Below are 22,662 nucleotides of genomic sequence, written 5' to 3' on the forward strand. Positions count from 1 at the left end.
TGAGCAGGCATCTCTTGGATCAACTAGATGCAAGTCCACTTCCTTAACATGTTCCATCAAGCTGATATCGTTGAGATTGAGCTTATCTCTAAACTGACTAAACTTTGGGGCAGACAGAGGTTTGATGAGAATACCAGTGACTTGTTCTTGAAAAGGAATATACTTCACAATAATATCACCCCTGAAATCTTTTTTTTTTTGAAAAAAGTGATAGTCAATTTCAATATATTTAGTTTGGGAATGAAAAATGAGATTTACAGCTAAATATGTTGTTCCTAGATTATTGCACCATAAACAAAGTGTTTCTTCATATGTCACATTTAACTCTGCTCGCAACTACTTGAGCCAACTAAGCTCATAAATTGCCTCACCCATAGCCTTTTACTGAGCTTCTATAGAGGACCTGGCAATTATACATTGTTTGTTAGAGCTCTAAAATAGTAAATTTGGTCACATGAAGGAAAAGTAATTACTGGTAGATTTACTGAGCACCCTGCCCAATCAACATCAAAATATGCAAACAAACGAAGCGATTCTGACTTCTGAATTTACAGACACAAATTTAAGGTCTAAGATATCTCAAAATTTTGTTTTACATGTGACCAATGACCTTCAGTAGGTTCATGCATAAACTAACAAGCTTTATTGACCGAGTATGCCATATCTAGCCTGGTGAAGGTGACGTATTGCAAGGTCCCAATGATGCTTCTGTATTGGGTTGAATCTTCTAATAGGGTACCATCATGCTTAGAAAGAACCACATTAGGAGTTGCAAGGGTAACCATAGGTTTGTAGTCTCTCATGTATGATTCAATCAAAAGATCCTGAATATATTTTCTCTAGAATAACACTATCTCTGAGGGCTCGTGAACCACCTCAATCCCAAAGAAGTAATGAATAGGGCCCAAGTCCTTGATAGAAAATTTATTGCCAAAATCGTGGATAACCTGCCTAACATTGTCGTATGAGTTTTCTTTAATAATAATATCATCAAAATATATTTAAACAAATATATGAAAACCATTCTAATGATAGATAAATAAGGATGCATCAGCTTTGGATTCAGTGAACACTATCAGAAAAATGCGGATTAGCGACAGACACTTTCCATCGCTCATCTGTCAGTAACGTGTTTAGAGACAGATTAATAATGAATTAGAGACGGAAAGTGTGTCGCATAATCCTGGTCGCTAAAATGCAACATAATTTATTTGTATCCAATCCATCGCTAAATAAGGACTAATTTGGTTTTATGAAGGAATATATTCTGTCACTAATCCATCGCTAAAATTTAATGATGAATACATATTGGTCGCTAATGTCCGTCACCAATTTAGCGAGGGATTCACGACGGATTAAATTCCATCACAAAATATCGATTGATTTAAATTGGCGATGGATATTAGCGACGGATAATATTCATCGCTAATCCATGCATTTGGCTACAGTTAATATTTTCATGCATTGATAATTTAATATTTTCATGTGCAAAACCATTCATTTAAAACATATTTGAAGCATTGATAACTTATTATTCATTTTTATGTGCAAACTCATTCATAAGATGATACATTCATTTGAAGCATGTTTTCATGATATAATTTCACATGGAAGGCATAATCAAATTGAAAATAACTGCATGTAAGCATGGATACAGTTACATCAAACATTGTAATATATTCAAATCAATCATATCAAAACAATGTCAAACATGTACTTGAAGCAAACACACTCCAATATCCTGCTAACTACTATCATGACTAGTATGGAATCCAAACTCCAAAAATAAGAAAACTTCTATTTTCATACATTAAAATCATGCTCAGCATGATCTCCGAACTTCATCAAAGCAGTCCTAGATATCCATAACTAAGTGAGTGTGTGAACAAAAAATTGTTGCATCCAAGAAATTAAATAACTTGTGATGTGCTTGCATCAGTTACTCACCACGGGTATTTATCCAATTTGCATGCTATTGCCTTTGTATTTTTTTATTTCTTTTTACATTTCATTTTTAGCTGCATGCGATCCTTAGCACTAAGCATCGCGCAATTAGCCCAGCTACGCATCTGCAAAGCATAATTATATACGACCAAGAAAAAGGGAGGGGGGGGGTGCAGGGGCCAAAAGGCCCCTGCGGCTCTTGAAAAGGAGGAGGTAGGGGCCGATGGCCCCTACCGGACCAAGACAAAAAAAAAAGAGGAGGGGAGGGGGGGCACAGGGGTCAAAGGCCCATACGGCTCTTGAAAAGGAGGAGGTAGGGGCCGATGGCCCCTGTCGGACCAAGACAAAAAAAAAAGAATAAGGAGACAACGCAGGGGGAGAGAGGGATCACTTGAGGGAGAGGGAGCACAGACGATGATGAGGGAGTGCGGATGGGGTGCTCCAGCGACTGAGGAGGCTCGAGAGGGAGAGAAACCAAGAGGGAGGAGGGGGGTAAGGTGACCAGACGTGGCCGGTCGCCCGGTGAGGAGGCACCGGTGGAGCTACCGAAAAAGGGGTGGCGGTAGTCGGACAGGAGGATCGGCAAATACAAGAGGGTTAGGGTTCGATTTGGGGGAAATCAGAAAGAGAGGAGAGAGAATGTCACGGCTTAGACGGGCTTATATCGAAAAATAGTGACCGATTAGCGACGAAAATATTTTGTCTCAAACTCCGTCGCTAAGTAGCCACTTCCTTAGCAACGGAAAACTTATGTCGTTAATCCATCGCTACTTTGCGACAAAGTTTGACACAAAACTTTTTCATCGCTAATCCATCGCTAATTAGCAACGGAGTATGAGACGAAATATTTCTGTTGCTAAATCCGCAGCAAATTTCAACTTTAGCGACGACTACTTTTCTCTCGCTAAGCCGTCGCAACTTTGCGACAGAAATAATCCGTCGCCAATTTTTGTCGCTAATTAACATTTTTCTTTTAGTGGAACCCTAGCTTTTCTAAGTACACATGAAGTCTCTCAAACCAAGTTCGAGGAGTTTGTTTCAATCTATAGATGACACAATTCAACTTACATACAAAATTAGGATACCTCTTGTCTTTAAAACCATTGGGTTAACTCATATAAACTTCTTATTTTAAAATACCAAGCAGAAAATCATTATTAACATCGACTCAAATACCATGGGACACCCTGGACTATCCTTGAGAAATTTGAAAATTCAGAAAGAAGGGATTGAAACGTGCCTTCTCTTCCTCAACCATCGCAGGCATCATGACCTCGATCACGCCCTCTTTGAGAGAAAAAGGTGGTGGCGAAAGATTCAACTACTTGGATAGACTTTGAATTCAATATTTAAAGTATCTTTTCTTGATTTAAATGTAAATAAAAAATCTAAAAAAACTTATGCAGCTTATTGAGGGCAGATGTGATAACTATTGTTTTAAAACTTTCATAATCTCAGGAGATACCATTCATAATATATTGAACCAAGTCTCTTTCAGCGATAGGTTTATCAACTGCACATAGAAAATCCGCAAGAAACTTGACATGATTCAAATTTTTAAACATAAACTTTTCTTCCTTTTTCACATTATGGATGTCACACTTCAACTGAAGAATACAAATACTTGAGTGAGATGCATAGGATTGTTCTAATGCAATCCATACTTTCTTGTTAGATGAAACACATATAATCTATCCCAAAACAACTTCAGTAATTATGGCCTTTATCCAACTCAACGTGAGTTGGTCTGACGATTTCCATGAAACACATTTTGGATTGAGTTTTAATAGCTCACTTTCTCTAATATACAAACTTGGTATAGAAAAGGAATCATCCACATATTTGATGAAGTCCCTACTATACATCATGAACTCAATTTAGGAACATCATAGCAAATAATTGTCCATGTCCAGCTTGATGGACACTAGAGAGGAAAATATGTTTAATTGAATTATAGGGTTGTGACTTAGGAAAGACAAACTTATTAAACTTGACGTCATGTCAGCCAACAAGTGAAAGGGCATACCACAATCACAACTTTGCAGGGGCTAGGCTTGACTCTGATACCATGTAAAGATTCAAACGACACGACTTTGAGAAAGCACACACAGAGAATAACATATTTTACATGGCATGTTCTATCATGACCTTTGTCCACGGGGAAACTCTCGCTCTCTTAATTAACGCAAAGAGTAGAGGTTATCTTCTTTTATATAGAGATTACATGAGAAAGGTTTAGAGTCCAATTGAACCTTTTGTGATTAGAATCATGATTGATTTTCTAATAAAGGAGTCTGACTGAGCATCCCACTTGGGAGAAGCATCTTATGATCAAGAGTCTCCATATCAAGAGACATCTTACAGAAAGTAATCCTTGTTTCTCTAGGATTCATCATATGAGACTTTGTACCCGTATTGAATCCTTGACCTGGGTGGGCATCTTTTGGATCAATTGGACACAGGTCCACTTCTTTAACAATATATAGCTTACTATATGTTTAATTTAAAACATGCAAGAAAAAAACTAAAGCAAATAAATACCATTATAGTTCATTTATAGAGCTTACTATATGTTTAATTTAAAACACGCAAGAAAAAAACTAAAGCAAATAAATATCATTATAAAATATTATCATATATTGTTTATCCTACTATCCATAAAATGAAAGAGAGGTTGAAAAAGATGAACATATCGTTGAAAAGAGAAGCAAAGTTTGATGCAAGCAATTGCTAAATTTTTTAGACCAGTAATTTTCTCGTATAAGATGGATCTCAACTTTGTCCCAAATGCTTTTTATCGAGCAACTTTGATAAATCATAAAACGTGAACCACCACCACTGTCATGAGCTTACTTTTTTCAATAAGTTAGTGTGGCACAACAGTCCTTCCTTACCATCGCAAGCCTTTCTATCGCTCTATCACGAACATAGAATGCTTTGCAAACCCACGACGCGCCAAGCTGGCCAGCCTAACGGCCAAAGGCCGCGTACCAACATCTTTCTATGTGCTGAATCATTTTCATTGGCCCTACATACCACCTCGTGCGTAGCTACCTAACGAAAGTTGATCAAGCGCATTTTCAAATGTGTATTTTATATAGTCCATGTCGCTTAGTGCATAGTTGTCTCATACCAGCTATCACTTTCGAAAGAGGCACAAACTTTGCCTTAACCTTGTGTGCCATGATGCATATTGTGATTCCATGCGCACAACATAGCAAAACCTTGCAACCGAAGGAACAGGATCTTGCGGCCTCTAATCCGAAGATCAATTGATGATTGAACACCATAGCGAAGAGCATCAGCCAGACTCATTTGTTGGCGCCTAGGCATTCACTCGCCTAGCCCCGAGTCACCATACTTGGTTGGAATCACCTAATGTGATTCCTGAAAGAATTAGCCCTAACACACACGCACCCGTGTGCATCCTACTGCTACGCGTGGCAAATCTCTTGCAAGCTGAGAGGTCCTTAACAAAATCTCCAAAGGCGACATCCTCTGATCCGCTAACACTGCTTAACCAAACAATGCTTTATATTTGTGTCACCACACAGCGATGTACTAACGACGATACTGATGCCTATCGCATATCGTGCTACCATCGCACGTCACCGATCAAGCGAACGCATACCGTTCATACACTCGATGCATTTTTCGCTCAGTAGAGCTCTACACTGCACATGTCCTGTTCTAAAAGATCGGCATGCGACAACCACAATAGTTGGCCTTAAAGGAAGAAAACTGAAAAATGAATGGTTTTTAAAACTGCAATATATCATAATTCATAATTTATAATTTTTAAATAGGTAGGTTTATTAAAAATGGTAAGTATCTAGACCATTTATATTCTTGAAAATGATTTAATGCATTGTAACTGAAAATGGGAGGCAGGTGGAATGCAGGAATCCTTTTGTCCTATGAGAGAGAGAGAGATTGTTATAAATAGTAATATTAAATTTTGAGAAAACTACTTGATGCATTTGCTTTTGCTTTTATAATATTTAGGAAAATATTGACCCAAGAAAACCAAAAGACAGCATTTTTTTATGCCGCAAATGACAGCTACCCATCTCAACATTTCTCCAGATGGAGACCACACTCATCTGGAGAAATGCCAAGATGGAGTGGTTGTCAGCGGCGCTGCAGGATAATGTGAACCACAAACTAAAAATCTGATAATTCTGATTTGCACAAGTGGTAAAATAAAAAAATAAAAAGTTAAAACAAATGGGGAAAAGTGAAAATGATTTATTTAATACATCATCTTTTTGTGATTCCCAAGGTTTCTATTGGATCGGTGGTTTCTACTAGAGCATTAATTGAACTCAACGGCAAGCAATAGAAACAGCAAAACCTGTTTCTTAATAAAGAAAAAAGGTGTCTTCTTCCACAGGACTAAGGACCCTGCAGTACTGCTGGACGACTTTGACGGCCGTGCAAGATGTGATCAAAAATCAAAATAATTCCGATAAAACTAATCATGCACGTCAATGGTGAGTGGGAAACATCTCAACAAATGGTTCTCAAATGCTATGACTTTGGTCTTGCGTTTCTACGCCTTGATCAGTTTGGACTGGTAATGTTCCTTCTCTTTAATTTATCTTTTTATCAGAAAATCTTATAATACAGTAAACCAAAAAAAGACAAAGAGAGTTCTTACTTTAAGAGGCAAGTCATTGGTCTTCTTTGAAAGTGGCATGGTCTAAATCCCACCATCTTCCTCCCTTTTAAAAAGCTTTACCAAGGGGGCCTCAGCTTGTCGAGCAGTCAGTGCGTCACCTTGTAGAAGTTGTAAGTTCGAATCCCAATGATACGGTTGTATAACTGGTAGGAGTGTGCCTAACACCAACTTTTTATGTGAACAAAAATAAAAATAAGAAGAACTTGCACAAAAGAGAGCTCTGCCATCGTCTGACATCTTGATTCCAATCTACAGGAGCCGCATCCTCCATTGCCCGTTTACTCCATGAGATCCCTGATCAGAAAGCTCAGTCACAAGCGCTTGCCCGTTTACTCCATGAGAGTCAATGAGAGCCCTGATCAGAAAGCTCAGTCACGCTTCCCCCTCCCCCCACGCAAGCCGGCAATCCCGTTACTTCCGGACTCCACTCACCACCTTTTGACCACGACCAGCGCTAGCAGGCCCCCTTCCTCCTTCCTTCCTTCAATGGAAAAAAACAAACAAACAAAAGTTGCATTCCCATAACGTCATCGCCATTCTTCTATTCTTCCTCTACTTTGACCGTCTCTTCCCCTTCTTCAAGACCTCCCCCACCAACCCCTTTCTCTCTACATTTTTTCATCAATTACCATTTCCACCTCTCTCTCTCTCTCTCTCTCTCTCTCTCTCTCTCTGTAAATAAAGAAAAATGGTGAAGAACGATCTCTGCATCACAGTGCCGAGCTTCTTCAGGTGCCCCATATCGTTGGACGTGATGAAGTCGCCGGTGAGCCTCTGCACCGGTGTCACCTATGACCGCTCCAGCATCCAGCGCTGGCTTGAAGCCGGCCACAACACCTGCCCCGCCACCATGCAGCCCCTTCCCTCCAAGGACCTCCTCCCCAACCTCACCCTCCACCGCATCATCCAGTCCTGGTCCTCCGCCACCACCTGCTCCTCCCCGAACCACGACAACGACCACCTGCCGGACCTCCTCCGCGGCGTCCGGGATGGCGACCTTGGCTCGATTGGGAGGCTCTCCGCCGTCGTCCGATCCGGCGATAGGGGCCGCGACGCCGTGGCGAGCGCCGGAGGCGCCGCCGCTCTCGCGTGTGCCCTCCGCGTGGAGAAGGGGATCCACGTTCTCCGGGAGGCCGTCAAGGCGCTCGCGCCTATCCTGGCCGCCCGGTCCGATCAACCGGCGGTGGAGATGCTCTCGACCCCGCACGCGCTCGCCTCCTTCGCGGCCGTCCTTTCCAATGGCGACGACCCGAAGGCGGTGGCGGAGTGCGCGAGGGCGGTCGAGTCCGTGGCTTCCGCCGGCCCGGGCTCGTGCTCCTCCGTCTCGGCGAGCGACGCCGTTCTTTCAGGCCTCCTCAGAGTTCTCTCGACGGACTCCGGCAGCGATGCGATCGCGGCGGCTGTGTCCTGCCTGGCGGCGATCGCAATGAAGAGACGCTCTCGCGAGGGGATCGTCCAGCTCGGTGCGGTTACGGCCGTCGGAAGGGTCCTCATCCGGCCGGATTCAGGCGGAGACGCTGTGGAGAAGGCGGTGAGGGTGCTGGAGCTCGTCTCTTCGTGCGCCGAGGGACGGACGGCGATCTGCGACTCGCCGGAATGCGTCGCGGCGATCGTCGGGAGGCTGCTGAAGGGGAATGCGGCCGCGACTGAGAGCGGGGTGGTGGTGCTGTGGAGGGTGTGCCGCTCCTTCCGGGACCGGAGGGCGACGGAGGCGGTGGCGGGGAGCAACGCGCCGGCGAAGTTCCTGCTGGTGATGCAGAGTAACTGTTCGCCGGACGTCCGACGGATGGCGGGAGACCTCCTCAAAACCTTCCGTCCGAATCTCAGGAATTTCATCTCCAGCTACGATAGCAAGACGACGCACATAATGCCCTTCTGAACCTCCCGAGATTTTCCTGTCTTGTTCTTTTTCCCCTTTCTCTCCTAATTCCGGATTTTGTATACGAGAACTTGTAAATCTTGGGGATCTGAAAATGAGATAATCGTGAATTCTCGGGACTTAGTGAAAAATGGGCGTACAAGTCCGTTCTGAGCACCATCTTTTTGGCTTTCTTTTCATCTACCTGGATCATGATTCTGAGAAGGAATGATCGAGATTTTTCGTGATTTGGACTTCCTAGAGTCTAGATTCTGGGAAATTAGGAATAGGTTGAGCCGAGATGATGATAATCATGTTGATATATGTAACTAATTCGAGGAATTATTTTAAGAATTTGGCCGTTAGTTCAAGGAAATTGATTTTTTAAGATCTTCGAAATACAATTTCCGGAAATTGATTGATCCGAGCAGGGGTACGACAACACCAAAGATTTTTAGCTGGTTTGAGGAGGAATGGAGCTGGTGATCCTTAAAAAGAAGGGTTTAAGTGAGATCTTTGCGATTTTTGAAGAACGAGTTCGTGAAATCGAGAGTGCTAGGTAGATTATGATCTTATCTTTCAGCCCGAATTTCTGGGCTAATGTTCTATCTAAGCCAGACAATTCCTATATCAGATCTTCGGCTATGAGGATCTGGTCGCTTAAAAATCCATTTTGGTCAATTATATGGGAAAGAAATCCTTTCAAAGTTCATCGTTAGTCTTTTCGATTTATAACAGCTAAAAAATAAATTAAATGAAAAAACATAAAATTCAAAATTCTTGGGCATGTGATGGTGATAAAGAAAAAATACCAGAAAACTTAAATTCTAAATAAACTCAATCCCATAAAATTATATTTTCCATTCTCCTAAAATCAATGCAACTAATTAGGTAAATAGTAAATAATTAACAAGTTCTCACCTACCCAACTAATCATCTTTCTAGTCCTCATAAAGTTAATGCAATTAATTAGGTAAATAATAATAGTTACCAAGTTACTATACAAGTAATTAATTTATTTAATTTTTATATTATTAAAAAAATTAATAAATAGCACATTCTCGGGCTGACTCTAACCCGGCCTAAGTATATAACTAGTCGGGTTTTGACCTAGTACCTAATGGGCTCAAGCCTAAAACCTTGACCCAAACTCGAGTAGGCTTGACCCATCGGTCCGCCTAGCCTGTTGCCCACCCCTACACCCCACTATGCCAACCCCGCCTTGGTTAAGTTCATCGTTGGATCAATATCTCTACACCTACTCCAACTTTTCACTGCATTTTCATCATCAAGAAAAAAAGCCCCAAAATCTTGCTTCGAAGATCTTTTTTGTGTCTATCTTATTAAAACCAACCTTTAAGAATTGGTAAACAATGTGATTGAAAAATGGGACAATTGGCTAAAAGAAATGCCAAAAAGCAAAAAATTCAAATACAATTTACTCTAGACCATTTTTTGGGGTTGGGTTGTTGATGCAGAAGCATAGTAGAAGGTCCAAGTCCATTTGGATTCATTTTTAGATTTTAGATTTTTTTTATCTTTGTATGAGGATATTAAATCACTATACTTCATCCATATCTTTAAAATAAGTATTAGCTTTTTTAGAAAGTTATCATATTAGGTAATTTAATTTATTTAGAATAAGGTAAAATCTCTAGATGAAAGATCAATGTAGATTAGAAGTTGATTGAGATATAAATTTAGTTATTTTTTTCCTTTAATTTTTAGCTTTTCTATATTTTTCTTTAAGTTTTTGCTTTTTGGTAGATAATTTCACAGTTGGTTAGATAATCTTGTAAATTTTAAATCAATTAGTATCAAAGTTTAGGTTCGCTTGCCTCATTCATCATCATAAAGCGATGCTCGAAGGATGATCCTATTGTAGCAAAGGGACGGTTTTCTTTGACTTGTTCGATCAAATGATTTGAGAAAACAATTCTATCAGATTTGGTATTCACCATTGTCCACTACAAACAGGGAGCAGTTATGGTCGTCGACCTGTATCGCTCCCACCATTGCTTATGTTTAATCTTCATCGACTATGGGAACCACCCCCACCCTCTTCTTAACAAACGGAGGATCAACTGACAACCTATATTCTGGTGGCAGAGCAACCCATTGCCGCCACCATTCGCACACGGCTCTGCCTACCTGTCATCTCCCCAACAATGTTGGTTTGCATATGGAGTGGATCCCACCTATCAGCCATTGGATTGTGCCCTGCAGAATGAAGAACCTCCACCTAACACCATGCATTGGCATTAGCTCTGGCCACCGGCTGCCACCACACCGATGGTTACCCATGCTCCTCAACCCCCTGCCACTGCCATCCCTATCTCTCATGCAGACAACCAAAGGAGACGTTGATCATGCTCCCTTGTTCGTTGTCCTTGCTCAGCTTCATCCTTGCCCCCCCCTCTTTCTCCCTCTCTTCTCACCTTCTCTTGGCCTTCTTTGCTAATGCAGGGATAAAGATGAACAAATTCGTATATATGATTTGAAGAAGAAAGATACATAAATAGATGAAGTCTTCCTCTAGATAGATACAACAGAATTTTATCTTAACAAAAATACAATCAATAATAAAAGGTAACTAGAAATCAACCCTATTTTACGCAATCTGCTGAATATGTATAACTGAATTGATGTGCTTCCTTATCCTATAGCTGTCAACACTCCCTGTCAAACTGGTGTATAGAGATCATATACACCTAGTTTGCCGACCAGATCTTTTCCTAATGCTTTGGTGAACAAGTCAGCTATCTGATTTTGGGAAGAGACATACATGGTTCAAATTACTCCTTGAACCTTTTCTCGCATAAGGTAGCAATCTATATCGATGTGCTTTATTTTTTCATAGTAAACATGATTTGCTGCAATTTGTATCACAGCTTGATTGTCACAAAATAATGTCACTGCCTTAGGAGTGTTTACTTGAAGATCTCTGAGAAGATTCTTTAATCATATAACTTCACACACTGCATTTGTCATTGCTCTATATTCAGCTTCGGCTGAAGAGCGAGAGACCACAGCTTGTTTCTTCATCTTCCATGAGATAGGAGTGTTTCCAAGGAAGGCCCAATATCCAGAAACTGACCTTCGTGTATCAAGCCAACCAGCCCAATCAGAATCATAAAACATTTTCATCTAAAGACGGTTGTCACTTTTTAACAAGATTCCTTGACCGGGCTTGGTTTTCAAGTAGCGTACCACCCTCAATGCTGCATTCATGTGAGGGACACGAGGTGCATACATAAACCTGCTTAAAACATGAATAGCAAAGAGAATATCGGGTCTGGATATGGTCAGATATATTAACTTCCCCACTAAACGTTGATATGTGGATGGGTCTGTAATAAGCTCTCCTTGAAGATTCGATAGAGACAAATTATGTTCCATTGGAAATTCCATTGGTTTAGCTCCCAATAGTCCTACTTCATCAAGAATCTCAAGAGCATACTTTCTTTGAGATATAAAAATCCCCTTTTTTATCTTGCAAATTCTAGACCCAAAAAATACCTCAAAGGCCCAAGGTCCTTCATATGAAATTGATTACTTAAATGTTCTTTAAGTCTAAGAATCATATCATCATCGTCACCAGCCAGGATTAAGTCATCAACATATACTAGAATCATAGTGATTTTTTTATTTTGAACCTTAGTAAAAGGGAGTGATCTGCCTGAGATTGAGAAAAACAACACTTTCAAGGCTTGCGAGAATTTAGCAAACCAATTTCTAGGAGCTGGTTTAAGTCCATACAAGAACTTATTCAGCTTGCAGACTAAGTTCTCCCCCTTTCGAGCAAACCCTTAAGGAAGTGTTACGTAGAGATTTTTATGTAAATCTCCATGGAGAAAGACATTATGAACATCCATTTGATGCAATGACCAACCCTTGACTGCCGCAACTGCAAGAAGGCAACGAACAATGACTAGCTTAGCCACAAGAGCAAAAGTCCATGGAGACCTTCCTGTTGAGAGTATCTTTTTGCCACTAGGTGTGCCTTGTAACATTCAATAGACCCATCAAAGTTGTATTTCACCTTATACACCCATTTACAACCAATAGGCTTGGCATCTTCAGGCAAAGTAGTAATAGTCCAAGTGTGGTTGTCTTCAAGAGCCTGTATCTCAGACTCCATGGCTTTTCGCCAATTCAAGTCATTGATGGCTTGGTGAAAGAATTGAGGTTCACGAATGTTTGAAATAGCAAGAAAAAAGGCTTGATGTGTAGGTGAAAGACGAGCAAAAGAAACAAATTGTGTAAGTGGATATTGTGTGCCATGAGCAATTCTTGACTTTGACTCCAACAAGGATGTGACGCCCCAAAATGCCAACTTGGAAAATCCTTAAATTTTCAGAGTAATTTTTTTTTTGAAAGCATTGTGCAAAAAGGAAAGCTAGCAAGGGAAAACAGTTGGAGATTCTGAGCGGGTCACAGGAAGAAACAACAAGAAGAAACATTTTATTTATTACAAATTGATACGTGAGCAATATACATCATTTCCCTTTTCCAACGACCACTGCCAAGATCTTCGAGTTCTAGAGTGTGGGTTCAGTCCTCCGTCGCACATCGAGCTTCATCGCACCACTAGAAGTCAAATACTTGTATCCCCATAAAACGGGGTCAGTACTCTTGCGAGCTGGTGAGATAAACCATCCATACATTTATCATTTCTAAGGAAAAGCATAAGGTATAAAGCATGAAACAGGATACAGATATGTCATGCTTGAAAACTACAAGTAACAGACTATTGCTAACATGATGGAACAGTTAGAAACATTTAAACCAAAGTACAAGTGCGTGTGTCAAGTAAGCAAGTGTACGTGTTACAAGTCTAAGCAGCAGTGAAAATAGCAAGTACAACAACTACTACGAACTGAACAAGGAAAACAAGCCCAGCAACTACTGAACAACGAAACGAGGGAACTAAGCAAACCAAAGGACTGAGCCAAACAACTGCTGAGACAACAAAACGACTAAGGAACCAAGCATGAGACAAGCGCAAGAACAGTACCAACACAAGCAGTGAAGTAAAAATAATACTAAGTGATAAGCGATAATGTCAAGCCTTAACATGTTTAGATAGTAACGTCAAACATCTGAGTAAGTAAGCAAGGTAACGAATACTTCCACGTGATAAGCTACAGTGTCGAACACTAACAACTTAGACAGTGACGGAAACCATCTAAGTGAGTAAGCAAAGAAGTTACAACTCTAGCATCACGATCAAGGATGAGCAGCACTATCGTGATCAAACGGTCAGCATTCACATTCCAGGGCAATGATGAATGTTCATTAATTATATACCCAAGGCACACAGGATATACTACAAGGAAAAATACATGTAACCACACGTCCTTAGCACAGGTGAGCTCAACTCATGAGATGGGTCTACAACCCACACAAACTCGCCACGGAGTTCATAACATCCATAACAGTCTTCAAAGATAAGTATATAGTTCTACAATGTAATTCAAGTCCCCTCTTCACGTTCGGGACGGATCAAATGCCAAGGGTAAATCGTGTGCCCAATGCAAATGCACACGAAACTAATCAGACATTTAAGCAATAAAGCACTTAATTAAAGGAGCCATTACGATGATGAAAATCATCGTGTACACCAAACCACGCCTAGGCATAATTTGTGTATTCAGTCACAATTCCTCCCTCCAAGGTACTTAGGCCCATCTGGCCTGGTGTTCCCTGCAGGGCAACACGAGCAGAAATGTCAAGATCACACTTAGACATTTACGTGCTCCAGCACTACCAGCATAGTAGAGGGCCTTGCCGATGAAGGCAATAACCATACATGATAATCAGAGATGTGACAAGTTTTTACTTAATGTCAAGGGGAGGTGAATTGCCGCATACATATGTGTAACGATGTCACATACGACCCATATGACGTACATGTCAATAAAAGAAAGACCTAATTGCTCAACCATCAAACATAAATGTTAATATTTACGTATCTCATTTCTATTCGCGTGCAACCTCGTGCAAGGGCTAAGTGGCATTCCACACAGCAGTAAACAAGTGATCATAATTTGGTATTTGCAATTATAACAATACAAACGTATCCAACTCGTGCCTCCTTGCACGAATTTACTTCGCATAGGTATATAGATACAAATGCCTCGTGGTCCCCACGGGGTACGCAGCGAGGTCTTAGCCATGTCACCCACGTGCTCGGCCTCACACGACCCGAGAAAAAGCACGTCGCCGATAAAAGCGATCTCACATCACTACCATTTCCATCTCTAGGGTATCACAGTACGTGAGCTCTCTCACGATCGTGGGCCACTGCCCAAAGACCCCAACCGAGTCCCAAACCTCAACCGGTCAAACTATGTTGATACCCAGATGGTGTTTCAACTTTTCAAGTGTATGTTACGTCGAGTGTGAAGCACGCATCTGGTGCGTAAGACAATCATTAATATAGGAACATGAATCAAACAACAAGTAACACTCAACAAACCATAGACAGTGACAAACGTGTCAGATGTGCCAACGTGCACATGTGAAACAAATAAAGCCACGAAGTCACGATTATTTGCACGAGTATCGAGCAGAAGCTACGATACGAACACGTATTTATAAAGTGGCACATCTCCTTATTTTTGAGTGGCACGAATCTCAAAAATGCATATACAATTACGATTGCACATGCATCAAGTGTCCAAAGCTTTGATTACGGATCTTCCAAGTATGCGTACTTCAAACGCCATACGTCGGCTCATAACGTGTAGCGAGGCCATTCACTTAGGGGATTCGCGACGTCAACACCCACGAGTGTGGGAAAAGATTCTCAGCACAATCCCTTGAGTATGGGAAATTTCATTAGCACATCCACGATGTATTGCTGCGCTCGCGAAACACAAAAATGCCAAAACGTTGGTTTTGACGAAACGTCAAAAACCCCAATACGTAAGAATACATTTACATACGAGTGGGCAGCGTACCGCTCGTCACACTCCCTGCCCTAATACTGTCAAAACAAGGTAGCTAGGTGGTCACCATGGTTGCTCCACGCGCATCGCACGATAGGCCAACCGCAGGCGATAATCGTAATGCACGAAGTACCAATACGTCACACGGGACCCATGAGGTCATCATTGTGGGTCCGGACAAGCACACGCAGTGCCAAGTGTACAAATGGGACTGTTGGACAGTACACATAACGTCCCAGAAGTTCTCTTTCATTTTCCTAGCTTTCCCCTTTTTCTTACTCTATTTCTCGCGTCAAAGCAAGAGACAACTATTACTGAAACACATTTCAATTCAATATATATCAGAATTATCGTGGTTCTTACAAAGGAAGTAGGTGAACATAGAGCATTGGAACAATAAAATTCTTTCAGTCAAGTTGAGGGTTGACGTGCTCAAGTAGAGCGGCGTGGTTTAGATATAGTATCAGAATCAGTTAGAGGTGGTTGAGTTGTACTGGGCTCAATAACAGGTAATATGGATGAGTCTATATTGAGGGTGTTGGTGCTAAGTGATGAGTCTGGCAAATGTGTGGTCACGGTAGGAATAGAAATTGGAGTATATCGTTCATTAATAGGCATTGGCAACACAGTCGAAGAAGGTTCTATTATCAAAGAAAAAGAAAAATTTTGTTCTTCAAAAACTACATCTCTACTAGTGAACATTTTTTGATCTTGAAAATCGTAAACAAGGTATCCTTTTTGTCCAAATGGATATCCTAAGAAAATACATTTTTTGGCTCGAGGATGAAATTTTGAACTAGGGTTTAAATTTGTAGCATAACTTAAGCATCCAAACACACGAAGATGAGAAAACTTGAGTTCTTTCTTATATAGCCTTTCATATCGTGCTAGTCCATTGAAACAAGGAGTAGGAGTTCGGTTAATTAAATACACGGTTGTTTTGACACATTCTCCTCAAAATTTCAATGGTAAGTGAACTTGAAATCTTAGAGCATGAGCAACTTGCAAAAGATGCTGGTGTTTTCGCTATACTACACCATTTTGTTGTGGGGTATCAACACAACTATGTTGATGTAGAATTCTATAATCAAATAAAAAAGATATCATATCATGTGAAAAAAAAACTCTCCTCCATTGTCTGAACGAACAATTTTTATGCAACAATGAAACTGATTATAAATCATGTTAATAAAATCCTGCAATAAATATTTGGTTTCATGATTATATCGCATCAAATAAACCCAAGTGCATATAGTGTAGTCATCCACAATACTTAAAAAATAATGTGCACCACTAAATAAAGGTTGGGAATATCCTGCCCAAATGTCACAATGAATAAGTTCAAATGGTGCAGTTGAAATAATATCACTAGATGGAAAAGTTAAACAAGTTTGTTTGGACATTTGACAAACCTCACATAAACATGTATCAAACATAACAATAGAATCACCATACTTAGAGAAAAGATTATTCTTAGACTGAGTTGGATGACCAAGATGCCAATGCCATAGATTGAACTTAGATGAGTGATAGGTGGAGGCCACATTCATGGACATTGGTTGTTCAAAATGGTATAAACCAGCTCTTTGTTCACCCACTCCAATCATCGTCATCTTGACTCGGTCCTGCACCACACAACAATCATAGTAGAAAATGACAGAACAATTGGTGTTTTGGGTAAGTTTACTAACTAAAAGAAATTACATTTAAAGGAAGGCACAAAGTAAACATTTTTAGTGTGATTTTAGGAGAAATAACACAAGTGCCTATGTGTGTGGCTGTAGCAAAGAAACCATTAGGAAGTCATACTTGAGTGGAGGAAATATGAGTAGAAACTTGATCTAACATATCTATAAATGACACCATATGATCACTAGCTCCAGTATCAATGATCCATGTATTATTTGAAAGAAATTGAAAAGATAAACTCATACCAACAAGATTAATGGAAGGTATTGAAGGCTTTTCATTAACTAAGGCCAAGAGTTTGTGATATTGTTCCATGGTTAATGAAGGAGTAGCACTTAAGAATCGCTTTTGGACACATCACTAGAATGCTCCTTGGGTGTCTGAGTTGTATTAGTTGTAGGTCCTTGCTTGTATTGCTTGTGACCTAGTGGAAATCCATAAAGAAAATAGCACTTGTCTTTAGTATGTCTCGCCTTATGGTAATGCGAACAAACAAATTTTTTATGCAGATTTGGTTTGCCTCTTGATGTTTGACGATCTGATTCAAGTGAAGATCCACCTTCTTGAGACATAAAAGCAACATGTCTCGATGATGCTGGAGTCACACATGCTTCTCATTGTTTTTCTTCTTATAAGACCAAAGAATAGACTTTTGCAATGGAGGGCAACGGTTCCATCAATAGTATTTGTCCATGAATAGCGCCATATGAGTCGTTCAGTTCCATAAGGAACTGAATCATTCTTTCTTGTTGTTGGTGTTCAATCATTGTTTTTGTAGCACCATAAGAACAAGTCGGCGAGAGAAGATAAGAGAAAAGCTCATCCCAATAAGCTTTAGTTTAGTAAAATAAGTAGCAATTAAAGAACTTTCTTGCATCAATCTGAAAATGGCACTTCGAATCTGGAAGATTCATGGTGCACAACTCTAAGAGAATCACTCTTTTAAGTCCTGCCATACTTCATATGCAGTTGATGCATATATTACACTCTCAGCCAACTCCCTTGACAAGGAATTAATTATCCATGAGAGTATCATATGGTTGCATCTAACCCATAATACATGATCTGGTGAAGACACCTCTGGCTGTAAGATCAAACCATCCACAAAGCCAAGTTTGTTCTTAGCACTCAACGCCATCACCATGGAGCGACTCTATGTGGCATATTTATTGCCACTCAAGGGTTGGGACACCAACACAACTCCTATGTTGTCTGAGTGATGCAGGAAGTATGGTATTCATGCTTCTTGAGCTATGTTGTTCGGTGCACCAGACGAGTTATTTTTTTAAGTTAAAGCTTCTCCTTCATTGCTCATGATGATCAAAACATTTGAGGATCATAGTGATAACCTTTGTTTAGGAAAAAAGAGAATGCCAACAATATTTTTTCTTGACAGGGAAAATGATTCCTTAGCAATATGGTTGGATAGCAAACATAGAATATGAGGCTCTAGATTATAACAGTCTTTGACTGTAAAATGACAGCAATAAAAAACTCAACAACACTGGTTGATGAATAAAGCCACCACAACAAAATAATAATGCAGCTACAAATATATATGCAGCACCACAACAAACAAACGGTATCAACAAATCAGAAGCTGAAATATATACGAATCCTTAGACGAGTTGCTAGCATCTAATTAATGGTGTTTCTCCTTTCACCATGGCTTTGATACCATGTTAACGCAAGGATAAAGATGAACAAATTTGTATATATCATTTGAAGGAGAAAGCTACATAAATAGAGGAAGTCTTTCTCTTGATAGATAAAACCAAATTTTATCTTAACAAAAATACAATCAATAATAAAAGGTAACTAGAAATCAACTCTGTTGGATATGTATAACCAAATTGTTGTGCTTCCTTATCCTACAACTATCAACATTCTTCTCCCCCACCACCACCTCCATTTTATCCACCATCTTCCTCTCTGCTTCTACCACCCAAGCCTTGCTAGTGAGAAGCCCAGCCCTTGCTAGTGGGAAGCCCAACCCAGTTCTTCCCTTTCTTCCTCCTACTTCCTTTCTCATATGTCTACCGCCTACAAGGTTTAGGCCAATGGGGATCCCATTGGGTGGTATATGCCAACTACCTATGACCAACAACACCTCTGTTAAACAACCACCGATCCTACTAGTAGACCACCATGGGTGGTGAGAGAGGGTGGATTTCATCCAAACACTAACCACCTCCACCCTTTTTCAAAGCCAACGAAGGTGAGAGAAATGAGTTTGAAAATGGTTCAGTTTTGAACTAATTTCTCTAATGTCCTCATTCTTCTTTTTATAAAGAACCGAGGGACAAAATCAGCTTCTCAGCCAAACACAGTTCTACCCACTTGGGCCTCCGTCTTAACCTTTGTTTGGACCTAGTATCAAGCCAAATACCTCTCATTTTGACTCATTTTAACCCTAATCCCTAACTAAATCAACATGAACTATCCCAAACCCCAAGCCTTGGACCCAACCCACTAAACTCCGTATCCAACCCCAAAATTATAGACCCAACCCAACTCAAGATCCAAACTTAACCCAGACCTTAACCACATCCAATTCATGTCAACTCAAAATTTACCATGAGTCACAGAATCCAAACATCTACCAAAAACTGCAGAGCAATGGTTAGAGTATTGGATTTGTGTAGAGTATGGTGATGAATTGGATATTTTAGAGTTCATACATTTTTTGATTAGATTCAAGCAATGGAGCAGAACTTCAAGAATAACCAAACCCTAAAACATCGAAAATTCCTCTTAGCTATTATTGCATTTTGCGAGGTTGCTAGATGGTGGTGGATGGGCGTGTAATTCACCCGTGAGAGCAAAGAAATAAACAAAGATCTAACATAGATTGAGATGAAGCAATTGATGTGGGTCAAGATTGCAGATCAACTACGCCTCACTTTTGGCACAAAAGATACCCAAACCCAGTTTGATAATACCTTGTTAGAGCCTACATGTTATCATCGCAAAATTGTTTCCCTCTCTTGTGAGAGAGAAACGATCAGCGAGTCAAACTCGACCAAAGTTTTCAAAATTGGTTTTGAAAATTACTCGCCTCCGTTTTAAAAATTTGCGGGAAAATTCTGTAGAATGGGATCCGCCTGTCGGTACGAGGTTCAACCGTTCCTGGCGCCTTTATTAGGGGTAATTGAACAAAGGATCGCATGCACGCTTTGACTAAGTTAAATTATCTAAATCATGCTCTATTTTCCTAGAATGCACAAAGAATCAGGCATGTGCTATGGAATTTTGAACAAATGCAAGTTTTGAAAGAATGATGTTTGCTTGGAAAATTGAAATATGCTTGGAAAATGTTTGAGAAATACTTGGGAAAATCATTGAATTTTATTGGAAATCAGAGATTGGATTGGAAAATGAATTCTCAGGAAAACTTGAATCTTGAGAAAATTGATTTTTGAGATTGGAAATTGCTTTTCTGAGAAAATGGATTTGAGAATCTTGAGAAAGTCAGGAAGTTCATTAGAAAATGACCTTTGAAATGGAAAATGGATTCTCAGGAAAATGGGAACTCTGAGAAAATCGATTTCTGAAAACTTGGGATTTTGAAATTTGAGAATGTTAAAACAATGGAAAATCTTGATTTGAACTTGGGAAATACTTTGAAATCTCATTTGAAAATTTAGAATTCTGAGAAAATCCAGTCCTGAGAAAGACTTGGTAAATCCTTGAGAAAATTGATTTTTTTTATTGAAATTGAAAAATGAATTTGAAAATAATGCAATTTGAATGATATGAATGAATGAATATGAATTTGAAAGGGAATTTCAATTGAGGAATTGGGAAATCCTTTTGAAACTTTGAGAAATGCAGTGCATTTTTTAAGTTAGCCTAAGAGTGTAGGCTGAATGTGGCTAATATGAAGATCATAAATCTTGGTTTTCTTCGTATTCTGACTATGGCTATAAATACGAATCCCACCGAGTTTATAAACTCCATAAGAGCTTGTGCATGTGTCATTTGTGTCAACCATAGTGAATTTGGAAAAATGTGCATGAATGATACATCAAGTATTAAAAATTGTTGAAATTAAACTATATGCAATGCAGTCCTATTCTAAGCAAAAAAGTAACTCTTATTCCAAATTATTACATTTGATGTTACATTGAATTAAAATAAAAGAATAAAACTAAGTCTTCTTCTTGAATATTCCTGCAAAACTAAAAAACAATGTTAGCACAAAAATATAGGTTTTTCTGAATTTATCCGAAAATATGGGAAATTATCGGATATTATTCAGATATAAACCCAGAATCATACCCCCTTTGATATAAACATGAGAAATAATGAATAAATTTTGAAAATAAACTTGAAAATTCAAAATTGGGGTCAAAATGACCAAAATGCCCCTGAAGACATTGAAATCAGGGTTTTCTGAAAGAATTTTTTGTAAATTTTGGAATTTTGGAAATCAAAGAAAATAAATCAAAATAACATGATGAAATATGATGATATGCATGAAAATTTATGGAATTAGAAATTGGAATTTCGAAATTAAGGTCAAAATGACCAAAATACCCCTGATAACAAGATTATGGCCTTGAAACCAGGGTTTTCTGAAATAAATTTTGCAAAAATGAAAAATTGAAATGCAAATGAGATTGAAATTAACCCTAATATGATATTACATGCTTATTTAAATGAATGAAACCCTAAAATGGCAAAAATATCATAAAATATCAAATTTAACTTGATTTTCGCCTGATTTTTGCTTCTGAATTTAAAGATAAACTAACATATAAAGCAAATAAACTTGGAATTGAGCCAAATTTAGCATGGACACCTAGACTGACTCTAAAAACAGAATTGAGCTCGAAAATCTATTTTTTTTGTATTTTCTTAATAAGGAAAATAGCTAAAAAACCTAAAAAATCAAAAGTTTGCCTAAAATACTGATTCTAATTTAGATTTTGAATAACAAACTTCTATAAAAATTTCCCAAATTTTATGGGGTAATAGAGGACAGTTAGGCGAAGATTTTTTCCTTTTACAAATTCTGGTTTTGACCTATGGTCGGAGCTGTACAGCTCCGGCAAATCGGATCAGAATCCGGCGACTCTAGGATTTGGAGGAAACAGACAGGTTTCGGGAGAAAATGTGGGAAAAATAGCAGACATATGGGAAAATGGCTGAAAATGTGGGAAAATGTTTCTGATAGATAGAAAAAAATTTATCTTTTTACAGTATTGGGATTTAAGTTACGGTTTGGAAATGGGCATACTATTATCAGAGACCTAAATCTCTGAAAATTTTGGATATTGGAATCGGTCAGACATAAAAGATAATTTTAAGAAAAATACTGGGATTATCCCAAAAATCCCCAAATTTTGGGAAATGACATAAAAATGAGTTAGAAACAACTTTCTTGTTGAAAGTTTTTGTATTCTAGGTACGGGTTGTGCAGACACAACGCATTAGGGTCTGTCTAAACCCTGACAAAGAAAAATCGAGATTTTCTCAAGGGTCTGGGAAAATCGATTTTTGACAGAGGTTAAATCTACTTGTAAAGATCTCAA

At 39.3% G+C, this 22,662-nt stretch overlaps 1 pseudogene across 1 annotated transcript; it reads left to right on the top strand.

Annotated features, from left to right (window-relative positions):
* Positions 1-6,517: 6,517 nt before the first annotated feature.
* LOC149837936 (U-box domain-containing protein 28 pseudogene) lies at positions 6,518-8,859 on the top strand (annotated as a pseudogene). The gene has a single exon (XR_016432139.1). The product of XR_016432139.1 is annotated as a U-box domain-containing protein 28 pseudogene (transcript).
* The last annotated feature ends 13,803 nt before the right edge of the window (positions 8,860-22,662 follow it).

Source organism: Nuphar pumila, chromosome 5 (genome assembly GCF_984573655.1).
Source record: "Nuphar pumila chromosome 5, dmNupPumi1.hap1.1, whole genome shotgun sequence".
In the NCBI taxonomy this organism is placed as follows: domain Eukaryota; kingdom Viridiplantae; phylum Streptophyta; class Magnoliopsida; order Nymphaeales; family Nymphaeaceae; genus Nuphar; species Nuphar pumila.